This window comes from Scylla paramamosain, chromosome 16, assembly GCF_035594125.1.
Source record: "Scylla paramamosain isolate STU-SP2022 chromosome 16, ASM3559412v1, whole genome shotgun sequence".
NCBI lineage: Eukaryota > Metazoa > Arthropoda > Malacostraca > Decapoda > Portunidae > Scylla > Scylla paramamosain.
The window spans coordinates 17034781-17051192 of NC_087166.1; positions in this window are offsets into that span (position 1 = coordinate 17034781).

A 16412-nucleotide genomic window follows, 5' to 3' on the forward strand; every position below is an offset into this window, starting at 1 on the left:
TTTCTTGTAATATATATATATATATATATATATATATATATATATATATATATATATATATATATATATATATATATATATATATATATATATATATATATATATATATATATATATATATATATATATATATATATATATATATATATATATATATATATATATATATATATATATATATATATATATATATATATATATATATATATATATATATATATATATATATATATATATATATATATATATATATATATATATATATATATATGTGAATATAAAGAAGGAAAAAAATTTTATATATATATATATATATATATATATATATATATATATATATATATATATATATATATATATATATATATATATATATATATATATATATATATATGTATATATATAATTTTTTTTCTTCTTTTTATTCACATAGGGTACTTTGCATACAAATACTTGTTTTTGTAATTTTTTTTATGTCTACATAAAGGGTGTTTTGAATTACTTTTAGCGTTTTCATACGTAATTTATTCAAAAACACTGAAAAGGGACGTTTTTGGTAACTTTTTCACATATATGAGGCTTTTTTTTTTTTTTTTTTTTTTTACTTTTCAGCGTTTTTGTTCATAGTACCCTCATAAGCACACAAAAGACACGTTTGTGGAAATCTTCGTTACTTTCCCTGTGCAGGGTGCTTTGCGTGGATTTTGGCGCGTTGGTACCTTACAATTTGAAATACACTCAAAATCCACGTTTCTGATAAAGTTATCTTATATTTCCATTTAGATTTCTACTTATGAATTTTCTAGTCTTGGAATCTAACAAGCTGAAAAAAAAAAAAAAAAATCGTAATACACGTTCCTCGTAATGTTGTACTTTCCATGCATGTTTTGCTTTTTTGTATGTAAGAAGCACAGAAACAATCATATTACAATCAAATTACTTGTTTTTGGTAATGTTATTTTCTCTACATAAAGAGTGTTTTGCATGTGTTATTAACGTTTTGGTACGTAAGTACTGAAAACACTTAAAAGACAGGTTTTTTTTTTTTTGTAAACAAGTTTTGTTTCCACCAAAGAGAGTTTCCATCATTTTTACACGCTCAGAAATACTCAAAAGACACGCTTCTGGAAATGTTGTTTCTTTCCCCATATATGTTGTTTGATATACATTTTCGCGGTTTAATACCTAATAATGAAAAATACACGCAAAATACACGTTTTTGATAAGGTTGTTATTTTTCTGCAAATTGAGTGGTGTTAATGCGTTTTAGCGTTTTGGTACCTAAGAAGCTTAAAAAAACTCATAGTACGTTCATCGTAATGTCTTTTCGTTTCTCCATCTAGTTTACTTTGCATGTATTTTTTGTTTTTGTGTGTACAAAGCTCAAAAATGTGCAAAATAGTTATCTTTGGTAATGTTATTCTGTTTCTCCGTAAAGTGTTTCTTGCATGTGTTTTCATAGATAATGAGTTCAAAACCCTTAAAAGACACGTTTTTAGTAATGTTGTTTTTGAATTTTTATATAGGGTGATTTCAAATTTTTTTTTTCTTTCGTGCCTACCACGATAAAAAAAAAACACTCAAAACTCACGTTTCTGTTACTGTTATTTAATTTCCCCATATAGGGGGCTTTGCATGCATTTTTGCCATTTAGGTACCTAATAATGTGAAAACACTTCAATATACACATTTGTTGGAAATGTTATACTTTTCCTAGATATATATATATATGTATATATATATATATATATATATATATATATATATATATATATATATATATATATATATATATATATATATATATATATATATATATATATATATATATATATATATATATATTGCTTTTCTTGCGTTTTATCATTTTGGTGGCTAAGAAATTTGATAACTCTCATAATATATATCTCGTGTAATACCTTTTTTTTTTTTCCGGATATCGACTACTTTCTAAACATTTTGACATTTTCCTTTGTAGCAACCTCAAAAACACTCAAAATACACGTTTTTGGTACAGTAATAATGTTTCTCCATAAAGATTTTTTTGGATGCGTTTTAGCGTTTTCCTACGTAAGTTGCCCAAAAACACTGAAAAGAGACGTTTTTGGTAATATTATTTTGTTTACGAATATAGGGTGCTTTCCATGCTTTATATCAAAACATTCAAAACACTTATTTTTTGGCAATGATATTTTTATTTATTTTTTTTGTAAAGGATGTCTTCCATTTTTTTTTTTCTGATAATGTCGTATCGTTTCCCCATTTAGATGATTTGGATGCATTTTTGGCGGTTTGGTACCTAGTAATGTAAAAGTCACCCAAAATACGAAGTTTTTTGGTATTGTTCTATTTCTCGATATATTCATGCGTTTTAACATTTTTGGTACCTTAGGACAAAAAAAATCTCATAATACACGTTTCTTATAATGTTTTTCTTTTTTTCGTTTTACCATACTTAGGATGCATTTTGACATTTTTTTCTACGTAACAAAATAAAAAATCCAACAAAATAACAGTGTTTGGTGAAATAATACTGTTTTTTCATGAAGAGTTTTTTTTTGTGTTTTGGTACTTAAGTAACTCAAAAACACTGAAGAAAGGTTTTTGTTGATATTATTATTTATTTATTTATTTTTTACAAATATTGGTTGCTTTCCATTCTTTTTATCATATTGGTGCCTGCACGCTCACAAACACTAAAAAGATACGTTTCTGGAAATCTCGTTTCCTTTCCCCCTATGAGGTGATTTGCATTTATTTTCGAGTTTTGTTACCTAACAATGGGAAATACACTCCAAATGTAGGTTTTTTTGTAATGTTATGTTTTCTAAATAGAGTAGTATTAACGTTTTTTAACGTTTTTGTAAGTGCGAAGCTCAGAAAAACTCATAATATGCGTTTTTCGTAATGTTATTTTGTTTCCCCATACATATTATTTTACGAGTATTTCAAGGTTTTACTACGTAACAAGTTCAATAACGCTCAAAATTCTTGTTTTTTTTTTTTTTTTTGGTAATGTTATTCTATTTCTCCAGAAATTGTTATTTGTATCTGATAAGCTCAAAAACACTCTCTCTCTTAACGTCCTTTCGTTTCCCAATATAGTGTATTTTGCATTTTTTTTTCTCATTTTTGTACGTAACAAGCTCAAAAACAATCAAAATACTTATTTTTTTTCCATAAAAGGTGTTTTGAATATATATATATATATATATATATATATATATATATATATATATATATATATATATATATATATATATATATATATATATATATATATATATATATATATATATTATATCTCCATATATGAAAATACAAAAAAACAACAATACGAAAAAAAGTGTTTTTAAGTGTTTTTGATCTTCTTACATACCAATAAGATAAAACGCATGTAAAACCTTTTTTTTTTTTTTGAAAAAAAAACAATAACTACCAAAAAATAAGTTCTTTGTTTTTTAGCCTTAATCCTTGGAAAGTATACTATTTGGTGAAACGAAAGGACATGATAAGGAACGAGTATTATTAATGTTTTTGAGCTTCTTTGTACCAAAATGCGAAAACGCATAAATAGCACTCTTTGGCGAAACCGGAAAAACACAAAAAACCTGTATTTTTTCACACAATGTTAGGTACCAAAACGATAAAATACATTCAAAGCACCCTATCTAGGGAAACGAAACGAGATTTCCAGAAACGTGTCTGTTGAGTGTTAATGAGCGTGCTAGACACTGAAACGATAAAAAAAAAACAAAAAAAAAACATAGAAAGCACCCTATATGAGAAAAAAAAAACAATATTACCAAAAACGTCTCTTTCAGTGTTTTGAGTTACTTCCGTATCATAAACGCTAAAACGCATGCAAAACACACTTTATGGAGAAACGGAAAAGCATTAATAAAAACAAGTATTTTGAATGTTTTTGTGCTTGTTGCGTTGTAAACGCCAAAATGCATGGAAAATATACTATATGGGGAAAAGAAAAGATATTACAAGTGTATTATGAGTGTTTTTGAGCTACATAATTCACAAAACACCAAAACAGGATGAATAGATATCTAAATGGAGAAAGGATATTACCAAAAACGTGTATTTTTTTTTTTTACACTGTTACGTACAAAAACACACACAAAAAAAAATCATGCAAATCAAATTATATGAGGAAAAGAAACGAGAATTCCAGAATCATATCTTTTGAATGTTTATGGGGGTGCTAGGCACCAAAAAGCTAAAAAAAAAACAAAAAAAAAACATATAATACACTTTATACGTGACTGAAAAACGTGTTTTTTGAGTGTTTTGAATTTCTTACGTACCAAAACGCTAAAACGGATACAGTTTATGGAGAAATAGAATGACGTTACCAAAAAACAATGATTTAGAGCGTTATTGAGCTTGTTAAGCAATAAAACCTTAAAATACTAGTAACATAATATATATGGGGAAACAAAATGACATTACGAGAAACATGTATTATGTTTTTTTTGTTTTTTTTTTGAGCTCCGTATTTACCAAAACGCTAAAACTCGTTAATACCAGTCTATATGGAAAAAAAAAAACATAACATTACGAAAAACGTATATTTTGAATGTATTTCCTATTGTTAGGTAGCAAAACTAAAAAATAAATGCAAATCCCCTCATACAGAGAAAGGAAACGAGATTTCCAGAAATGTGTCTTTTCAGTTTTTATGAGAGTGCTAGGCATCAAAATGATAAAAAGAATGGAAAGCATCCAATACTGGTATAAAAAAAAAAAAAGATATTACCAAAAACCATTCTTTAGTGTTTTTGAGCTACTTACGTACCAAAACACTGAAGGGCATGTAAAAAAAACTCTTCATGGAGAAACTGCATAATTTTACCAAACACGTTTATTTTGTTGGATTTTTTTTTTGTTACGTAGAAAAATGTCAAAATGCATTCAAAGTATGGGGAAACGATTAGACATTATAAGAAACTTGTATTATGAGAGTTTTTGAGCTTCTTATTTACAAAAATGTTAAAACGCATGAATATATCGAAATATAGAACAATACCAAAACAACTTGTGTTTTGCGTGACTTTCACATTATTAGGTATCAAACCGCCAAATTGCAAGCAAATCATTCATATGGGGAACGAAACGACATTACCAGAAACACTAAAACAAATGCAAAACACCCTTTAAGAAGAAACAGAATAATATTGCTAAAAAAACAGGTGTTTTGAGTTTTTTTTGAGCTTGTTATAAATTATATAAAAAACATTATATAAAACCACCCTAGATTCCTTAACAAAATAATATTACCAAAGACGTCTCTTTTTAATGTTTTTAAGCTTCTTACGTAGTAAAACGCTGAAACGCATCCAAAAAATCTTTATAGAGAAACTGTGTAACTGTACCAAAAACATACATTTTCAGTGTTTTTGCTACATAGGGAAATGCCAAGATGTATAGAAAGTAATTTATATCATGAAATAAAAAAGTATTACAAGAAATATACATTATGAGAGTTTTCGAACTTCTCAGCTAGAAAAATGCCAAAACGCATGAAAAGCACTCTATATCAAGAAACAGAACAGCATTACCAAAAAAATATGTATTTTGAGGTATTTTCATATCATAAAGTATTTAAACGGCAAAATCCATGCAAAGTCCCTAATATGGGGACACGAAATGACATTACCAGAAACATGCCTTGAGTGTTTTTATCGTGGTAGGCACAAAATCGCTAAAAAAAAAAAAAAAAACGGAAATCTCCCTATACGAGTATGAAAATACAAAAACAACATTACTAAAAACGTGTCTTTTAAGAGTTTTGAACTTTTTATCTATGAAGGTACATGCAAAATACACTTTATGGAGAAACAGAATAACTAACAAAAACATGTAATTTGCGTATTTTTGAGCTTGTTACTAGGTTAGGTTAGGTTAGGTTAGGTCTTACAAAAGCAACAAAATACATGCAAATTACTCTATAAGCAGAAACGAAAAGACATTACGATAAACGTACACGCAAAGCACCCTACATGGGTAAAGTAATGAAGATTTCCAGAAAGGTGTCAGTTGTGTTTGTGAGGGTGCTATGCACCGAAACGCTAAATTTATAAAAGCACTATATATGTGAAAAAATAATTACCAAAACGTCTGTTTTCAATGTTTTCTAGCTACTTACGTATGACACATAAAAACCATTACAAATAAGAAGTATTTTGAGTGTTTTTGAGTTTCTTCCCTATAAAATTCCAAAATATATGCAAACTACCCTACATGAATAAAAGAAAAAAAATATCACAAGAAACTTGTATTATAAGTGTTTTTTTAGAGTCTTAGGTACCATTACGGAAAAAAAAAACATGAATATATGGAGAAACAGAACTTTACCAAAAAAATTTGTATTTTGAGTGTATTTCACATTGTTAGGTGCGAAAATGCATAAAAAACACCCTATACGGGGAAATGCAACGAGATTTCCAGAAACAGGTGTATTTGAATGTTTATAAGCGTGCTAGGCACAAAGACGATAAAAAAAGAAATCGAAAGCACCCGATATGGGAAAATAGAACAATATTACCAAAAGGCATAAACGCATGAATTGCATAGAACAACATTTTTAACAACATGTATTTTGATTTTTTTTCACATTATTAGATACCAAAATTTAAAAAAAAATATGCAAAGCAATTCTATATGGGTAAATGAAACGAAACTTTCAGAAAAGTGTCTTTTAAGTGTTTATGAGCATGTTAGACACTACAAACGCTAAAATGCATGGATATCATCTTATAACAACAATGACAAATGTGTCTTTTCAGTGTTTTTTTTTTTTTTTTACTTATTACGTATATGAAGGATAAAACGCATGGAAAACATCCTGTCTGAAAAAAAAAAATATGAATAGCATTACAAAAAAAAACAAGTATTTTGCCTTTTGAACTTGTTACGTACAAAAACACCAAAATGCATGCAAAATACCATATATAAAGAAGTAAAAAGACATTAACAGAGCAGTGTATAATGAGTTTTTTTGAGCTTCTTAGGTACCAAAGCTATAAAGCGAATGAATCGTACTTTATAAGGAGAAAGAGAGCGAATAATAAAAAAAAAAAACGTGTATTTTGAGAGTATTTTACATTGTTAGGTACCAAAACAACAAAATGCATGAAAAAAAACTATTTTCAGGAAAAGAAACAAAATTATTATAAACGTGCCTTTTGAGTATTTTTCTGAATCTTAGGCACCATAACGCTAAAAAAAACATGTAAAGGAATACAAAACAACTACGAACAGTTATCTTTTGAGTGTTTTTTGATCTTCTTAGGTACTAAAACATTAAAATGCATGCAAAACAACCTTCATGGAGAAACAGAATAACATTACTAAAAATAAGTATTTTTTTTGTTTTCTTCCAGCTTCTTACGTACAAAAACACCAAAGTGAATGAAAAATACCCTATATGGGCAAACGAAACTACATTATCAGAAACTTGTCTTATGACTGTTTTTCAGAGAGTTAAGTACCAAATCACTGAAAAGCATAAAGAATCAGATCGACCTAACCAAAAAACGTGTTTTTTGAATGCATTTCACATTGTTAGACGCTATAACGCCAAAATAGATGCAAAGAAACATGACAGGGGAAAGAAGACGACATTTCTAGAAACGTGTCGTTTAGGTTTTATGAGCGTGTTAGGGACCAAAACGGTAAAATCATTTAAAGCACCATATTTACGAGAAATAAAATAGCAATCTAAAAAACTTGTCTTTTGAGTGTTTTTGAGCTACTTGCGTAAGAAAACGCTTAAACGCATGTAAAACGCTCTTCATGGAGGAACACATTAACATTTCCAATAACAAGTATTTAATGTTTTTTTTTTAGATTGTTACGTACAAAAAACGTGAAAGTGCATGGAAAGTACTCTATATAGCGAAACGAAAAGACATTACAAGAAACGTGTATTAAGAATGTTTTTAAGCTTCTTAGGTACCAAAACGCTAAAACTTACAAATACCTTACTATATGGAGAAAAAAAATAATATTACCCCCCCAACAAAATAGCATTTTCATTATATTTCACAATGTTAAATTCCAAAACGTCAAAATGCACGCAAAGCACCCTATAGATGGAAAGGGGACAAGATTTTCAGAAACGTGTCTGTTAACTGTTTCTGAACGTGCTAAGCACAAAAAAAAAAAGTAAAAAAGCATGGAAAGCACCCTATACTTGAAAATCAACCGACATTATCAAAAAGTCTCGTTTCAGTGTTTTCAAGCTACTTAAGTACTAAAACGCTAAAACGCATAAAAAAAAACTATTTTATGAAGGAACACAATAACACAAACGGAAACAAATATTGTGAGTGTTTTAAAGCTTGTTATGTATTATACACGTATACATCACTTACTATAGAGAAACAGAACAACATTGCCAAAAAAGTCTCCTTTGTTTGTTTTTACATTGTTATGCACCAAAACGCCAAAAAGCATACAAAGCACCCTATATGGAGAAACGAAAGAACATGTATTTTTAGAGTTTTCAGCTTATTAGGTACCAAAACACTAAAAGGCATGAATAACACTATATGGAAAAGCAAATCAACATTACCAAAAACATGAATTTTGAGTGTATTCCACATTGTTAGGTATCAAATCGCAAAAATGCAAACAAAGCACCCTATATATGGAAAGGAAACGAGATTTCCAGGAACACATCTTTTCATTGTTTATGAGCGTTCTAGTCACTAAAACGCTAATGAGCATGAAAAGAACCCTATGTGGGATAACAAAACATTACCAAAGATGTCCCTTTTCAGTGTTTGTTGAGCTGTTTACTTACAAAAACGCTGAAACGCAAGGAAAACACTTTTTATGGAGAAACAGAATAACGTTACCAAAAATATAAATATGGAGTGTTTTTGAGCTTGTTAGGTACAAAAACTACAAAATGCCTTCCAAGTACCCTATATGGTAAAGCAAAACATAATTAACCGACGCGTGTATTATGAGTAGGTAAAAAAAAACGCTAAAACGATTGAATAGCATTCGATATGAAGAAACTGTAAAACATTAAAAAAAAAAAGATGTGTTTTGAGTGTTTTCACATTATTAGGTACCAAACCGCCAAAATATATACAAAACACTTTTATACAGAAACGAATCGACATTACTTGAAACTTGCCTTTTCACTGTTACTTAGCGTTTTATGTACAAAACATGGAAAAACAATTGGAATATAAAACGAAATCACCAAAAACGTGTCCTGTGAGTATTTTTCATCTTCTTACGTACCATAACGCTAAAACGCATGCAAAATACCCTTTATGGGGAAACAGAATATCATTACCAAAAACTTACATATTTATTGTTTTTGAGCTTCTTACGTAGGAAAGCGCCAAAATTCAAGCAAAGTCACCTATATGTGAAACTAGACTTTATTACAAGACACGTATATTATAAGCGTTTCTGAATTACATCGATACCAAAACGTTAAAAAGCGTGAATTTCACTTTCTATGGAGAAACACCACAACATTGCCGAAAATGTCTCCTTTGAGTGTTTTTACTTTGGTATGCACCAAAACGCCAAAATGCACGCAAAACACCCAATATGGAGAAACGAAAGGACATAACGAGAAACGTTTATTATTAGAGTTTTTAAGATTATTAGGTACGAAAACACTAAAATGCATGAATAACACTCTATATGAAGATATTCAACATTACCAAAAATTTGTATTTTGAGTGTATTCCACATTGTTAGGTATCAAATCGCAAAAATGCAAGCAAAGCACCCTATATATGGAAAGGAAACGAGATTTCTAAGAACACACCTTTTCAGTGTTTATGAGCGTTCTAGTCACCAAAACACTAATGAGTATGGAAAGAACCCAATGTGGGAAAACAAAACATCACCAAAAATGTCTCTTTTCAGTGTTTTTTTTTTTTTTACCTGTTTACGTAACAAACGTTCAAACGCAAGGAAAACACTTGATGGAAAATCATAATAACATTACCAAAAATATATATTTGGAGTGTTTTTGACCTTGTTAGGTACGAAAACTGGAAAATCCGTTTAAAATACCCTTTATGGTGAAACAAAACGTAATTAACAGACACGTGTGTAACGCTCCTTTTTATTATTTCTGTGTTTCTTTGAGTCTCCCCAATAATTGTTTTCTTTTGTAGCTTGCGGTGAAGAGGAGGATAATAGCGGTAATTAAAGGTTTAATGATTATATGAAAAAAAAAAAAAGTATATTTATAAGGCGTGTATTCGTGGGAGTGATTTAGAAGTCTTGAAACATTTGTTATAAATAGTCTTTACTTATTTCAACTGTGGTTTTCTCTAATCAGTGGTAATACGAATAATACGATTACATCATGTTGCGTCAGCCTACCAGTAACTCATAAGGTGTCATTCCCTAGCTTATAAAATATGTTAGTAATTTAGAATTCAATTATTAACTTCAACTAATGTCCAGCCTGTATGCTCACCTTGCTAGCCAATTATTCCTGCATTTTTATTTAAACTCACGGTTCAGTAAAATTATTTGTGAAAGAAGAGAGAGAGAGAACTAGCTAAGGTTCCAATAACTTCAGAGGCCTGGGGGTGTTGAGGGAGAGAGCACAGAATGGCGTCTCCCTTCCCTCTGGCAACAGGTGGGTCTCGTAGCTCTGAAATATTTGATTTTTCTTTTATTTAGAAGTGAATATTACTGTGTTCATGTTTATTATTCATGTCTCTAGTGAAGATATAGTAACAGTACGTGTTGACAGAATGGCGTCTCCCTTCCCTCTGGCAACAGATAAAATAGCCGGTGTTGGTCCCACGTGGAGACAGGCCACAGAGTCTTGGGAAAGTGTTAGCCATGTAATGTTTCTTTAGTCAAATATAGTCTACTGTGAATGTGTTGTGGGCAATATTATTGCCGTAGAGAAGTGATGGATGAAGGCTGTGACGCTATTTAGGGATATAACGGTGCCCAGAATCAATGGTACTCTTGAGGAGTTATAAAAGTAATTATTTTCTTGTGTATTCGTAGTGTTAAGTGACGGAGTATAAGTGTATATGCCATACCAGAATTTCAAGTGCCTTTTCTTTTTTTTCTAGATTAACCACTCGATAAAGTGTCATAGTGGGTCAGTCAACCCAAAGAATCCCATCAGTATTATTCATTTAATTATTTTTGCTATTTTTATATTTTTCGTTCCTCCTAATAAAGCCACACTGTAGGTACTGTGTGATAATTAACCTCTCCCTACCCTCTGGCCATGACGATGAAGGCGAGAACCATTACCAATCAAAAATGTTTTCTTTTTTTTTCTATTGTGTGTGCGTGCTTCACCTCTTCTCTCTTCTTCCTCTTCTTTTTTCTTCTTCACCGTGAAGATCTTTGCCTCGTCTCATTAGAGCTCTGATCGGACCGGTGAGGAGGAGGGAGGAGGGGGGAACCGGAGGAGGGGGGAGTGGCGTTACACTGGTGGCATAGCGGTGGGATTCGCTGTAGTCTTGGCCAGTCGTATTGGGAGAGACAGAGTACTGGCAGTTGGGTAATATTGGGTCAAGTAATGTTCAAAGTGGCTGTTGTAGGTCATAGCCAGGTACCACGTAGGTTTGATGTGGAAGTGGAGAATTCAGAAGTAAGGATATATCGTGCAGGAGGAGCAAGAGCTAGGAATTTCTTTAATGAGAGATTGAATCACGTCTTGGCATGGAGACATGACCTCACTTTCCTCTGGTTAGGAAGCAACGACATCAATCCTAATACACAGCCTCGTGAATTAATAGATACAATTCTGAACATTGGCAAAGAAATTGAACGAAATTGCGGTTCGAAGGTTATTTTGGTAGAAATAGAAAATAGACAGTATCCATCTAGCAGACCAGTAATTCCGAATGAACGCTATAAAAAGATAAAACGTGCAGTGAATGCCGCTTTGCTTAAAAGTAAACAGTTCTTGTGTATCAATTTTAACAGTTTTGTGTTTACCCTTGGAAGAGATGGAGTACATTTCGAAACCAGTGCCAAGGCTCAAATTCAACAAAAGTTGGCTATGAATATTAGCAAAGCCAAAGCTCGTCTATTTGGCCCTGTACACTAAAGTTCAACATGGATCGCATAGAGTCACTAATAGATATGGAGGAGAATGAAGAATACGGTGGAGTTAGATGGGAAAATCCAGAGCAGGGAGAATCAGAGGTCAATGCCAATCAGGCAATGATAGATACAATGAAGTTTATGGTGGCTAAACTTGAAAATATGTCAATGAGAATTGATGGATTGGAGGACTCGCTGAGTAGGGCAGTTCCCCCAGAGGGAGGAGGTACTCCAGCCGTTCTTTCAAACAGTCAGTTGCAAGTTCAAACCTCACTCCCTAGTCATTCCATGCCATTAGCCCCAGTCATGACAAGTACCCCTGCGAAGTCAACCTCAGAGGTTAGAGTCAAGCCGAGTGACATTAAGATCTTAGAGTTGGACGAATTGCAACGTTTAAACTCAGCGGCACGATTACAGATGTTTTTCGAGTCGGTTGAGCGGTGCGCAAGTAATTCAGACGCTAGAATGGAAGTGGCTAAGTCGCGAGTTGATGGGGACTTGGCGGTTATGATTCACACAGCGCAAAGACAAGGAGAAGTAAAGGTATGGGAGGACTGTAAGACATACCTAACCAAAGAGTTTGGCGTGAACCTGAATTTTGATCAAGCTTGGAGACAGAGTGACTCTTTTCATTATGATTGGCTAGAAACCCCTCAATCCTTTGTTCACAAGTTCAAATGTCACTATGCAGCTATCCGAGGGACATTTCATGGTGAAATTCTACCTGATCGAGACAAGCTTCTCAAACGTAAGTTATTGCAGGGATTCCCCAAGAGCAGTAAAGATCTTCTTGAGACGTTCATGGATGACAATATTCCCTTGAACAAATTCCTTGGACATGTAGAAAATGAACGGATCTTGCTAATGCAAAAACATGCGTCAGTCAATTCAGTTCCTAATCATCTTGGGGAGGATACCTCTCGTTCTTGCTCTCGCAGTAACTCGCAGAGTTTAGCCAGCATCCAATCAGATATTTCCTCTCCCCAATCTGAAAATAATTTGTCAAAAATTGCTGCTAAACTAGATCAGTTGCAACAACAAATAAGTAGGTCATGTGTCTCCAAAGCACCTTCGTCACCTCGCAAATTCTGTGCATTTTGCCAAACTGAAACTCATTCCCTGAGAGATTGTTGGAGGAAACCAGAAAGGGGACACTGTTTCGATTGTAGGAGGTACGGCTGCCATCGGGGTAATCCCACATGCCCGGGAAAAACCCCACGGACATCTTCAGTTCCCCAGAAAAATGATGGGAGAACAAGTGCCCTTCCCAAGAAATCCCAGTCAGTCCGTAACACACAATTGACAGACGGAACACCCAACGTATCAGTCGGTGATTCTACTCAATGACTAGGCAGAGAAGATCTATCACCTGTAGTCAACCTCATAGTTAGTGGTAAACTCTGTTCTGCGTTACTCGACACAGGTAGTTGTGTATCCCTAATCCGGCGAAGTACGGTACGTAGGCTGAGTCTTGAAGTAGATAAATCCAGGTGTTTGCCATCATTAACAGCGGTAAATGGAGATCCGTTAAAAGTTCTTGGGATGGTAAAAGTTGAAATTCATGTGGGAGATCAAGAAGTGTGCAAACAGTGGATTTCAGTAGTGCCAGATTCATACCTCCAAAGAGATTTGTTGCTAGGTTGTGATGTTATTCAGCGGTCAAGCTTAACTTGGAATCCGCGGGAGAAGATGATGCTTTGGGGAGGAACCTCATATTCTGTTTCTCATGTCCGTAAGACTCGAGTTTGTGTAGGAAGGGTTTGCCAATCTCTTCCCATGAGCGTTCAATGTGAAGAGAAGAGCCGAGTTCAGCTCAAAGATATGGTTCATCTGAAGCCCCACCAGGGTAAAGTAATTCAAGTTGAGGTTGATGAACACTCGGGATCGAGTCTGTTGGTATATCCTCAATCTCGACATTCTTCTCAAACCTGCCCGTTGTTAGTAGAAGTCAGTGAAACCCAAACCATTCCCGTACTTGTAGACAATTTGTCCAAGGTACATAAGTTCCTAAAGACAGGTACAGTATTGGCCTATTATGAGAAATATTCTGGTCCAGTCGAGGATACATCCTCACAAGTGTGCCACACCCGTATTGAGAATGAGTTGGAACCTCAGAATGATGTGGTAGAAGGAAATGGTACCCGAGCAGAACGTTTGCAGAGACTCATTAATCAACAGAATTGGGCTCACCTCGCGAATGATCAACAAAAACAATTGTCCAATGTAGTGTTATCACATGAGAAGCTGTTCATGTTAGAAAAGAAGGACATAGGCACCATCTCAGGTGAACCTGCCCACATTGCCGTGTCCGACCCAAACCCTTGCCAATCTCCTATGTACCGTTATCCTGAACATGCTAAGATGTTAGTATCTCAAATGCTAGTGGAGATGGAGGAGAGAGGTGTGATTGAACCTTCGAGTGCAGCATGGCTGTCTCCAATTGTCCTCGTGAACAAACCTGATGGGAGTAAGAGAATGTGTTTGGATTTTAGACAGGTGAACGAACGGCTAGCTGCGGATCTTTACCCATTACCTCGGCTTGAGGATTTGGTCAATGTCGCGGCAGGTCACCAGTACTATGCCACACTAGATTTAAAGGATGCATACTTCCAGATAGTCTTGGATGAGGAAAGCCGAGATCTAACAACTTTCTCTGATGGAATATCACTGTATCGTTTCCGTCGGTTACCGTTCGGACTGAGTTGCGCACCCGCAATCTTTTCTCGCAAGATGGCCGAAATCTTGACGCCTTTGTTGCGTGAGGGATGGGTCAAAAACTATCTAGACGATATCATTCTATGGGCCGAGAACTTCGACCAGCTAATGGAAAGATTGGGTAGACTGTTCGCCTTGTTAGAGGAGAAAGGTATCAAGCTGAATCTGACTAAGTGCGACTTGGTGAAGCAGGAGGTGAAATTTCTAGGTCACCGAGTTTCTAAGGATGGAAGTACTCCTGATCAGAAAAATCTAGAAGCAATTAGAGAACAAGCTCCACCTAAAAATGTCAAGCAAGTTAGGAGATTTATTGGCATGTGTGGGTTTTATCGGAAATTTGTACCCAATTTTTCAAAGATAGCCATGCCTCTCACAAATCTCATGAAAGGGGATGTAAAGTTCAGTTGGACGGATGAATGTCAGGTTGCATTCGAGGCTCTCAAAACAAAACTTATGTCAACGCCCATTTTGGCTAGTTATCAACCTGAACTTCCTCTGGTCTTAGTCACAGATGCTAGCGATGAGTGCGTAGGAGCGGTACTACACCAAGTTCAACCTGATAAAAGTGTCCGACCTCTAGGTTACTATTCTAAGAAGATCAGTAAGTGCGAGCAGAAGTATTCAGTCACCGACAAAGAAGCGTTAGCTGTCGTGTTAGCTTGCCGTCATTTCCACCATTACCTTTGGGGAACCAACTTTGAGATTCAAACCGACCACCAACCGCTCACTACTATCTTCCGTAGGCGGACTAAGTCGCCCAGAGTAACTAGGTGGATGCTGGAAATGCGCGAGTATCACTTTCGCGTAAAATATGTAAAGGGAAAAGATAATGTAGTGGCTGATCAGTTGTCGCGTCCTGTTAGGCTTATCACACATCAACCCAACGTTACCTGGTTAGGCCTAACCAGAGAGGAATTCATTAAAGGACAGCGCGAAGATCCAACTTGGAATGAACTCTTAGACTACTTGAAGGGTGGGGTGTTGCCAGGGCGAAAGATTGCTAAGGCAACCCTTGATCAGTTTGAAATTCTGGATGGTGTGTTGCACTATGTTAGAGAGACCAAAGATGGCAGTCTAAATTACACCGTAGTAGTACCCCGACACCTAGTCAGAAAGGCACTAGAAGTTGCTCATGATCAATCAGGACATTTTGGGCAGTTCAAATCCATCAAGCAGGCAGAAGGGTTGTTTTATTGGCCTACTATTAAGTCGGATGTAATACAGTATCTTAAAGAGTGTCTAAACTGCCAAAAATTCAAACACAACCGAGGAATGTCACAGCCATACCGAGAGTTACCTATAGTGTCACAGCCATTGGAGAGGATTGCCATTGATCTCACTGACATGACCAATGGACAGGAGGGTCAAAGGTATATCCTCACCATCATAGATCACTTCTCTAGGTATGTAAAATTTTTTCCTCTAAAAACAAAACATGCTCAGGGTATAGTAGCTAAGCTTTCCCAATACATCTCTGACTTTGGCCGGCCACTCTCCATCCTGTGTGACAATGCCTTGGAGTTCACGGGACGAGAACTAAGAACCTGGGCTGGTCTTCATGGGATAGAACTGCTCTACACCACTCCCTATCACTCCCAGTCAAACGGACTCATCGA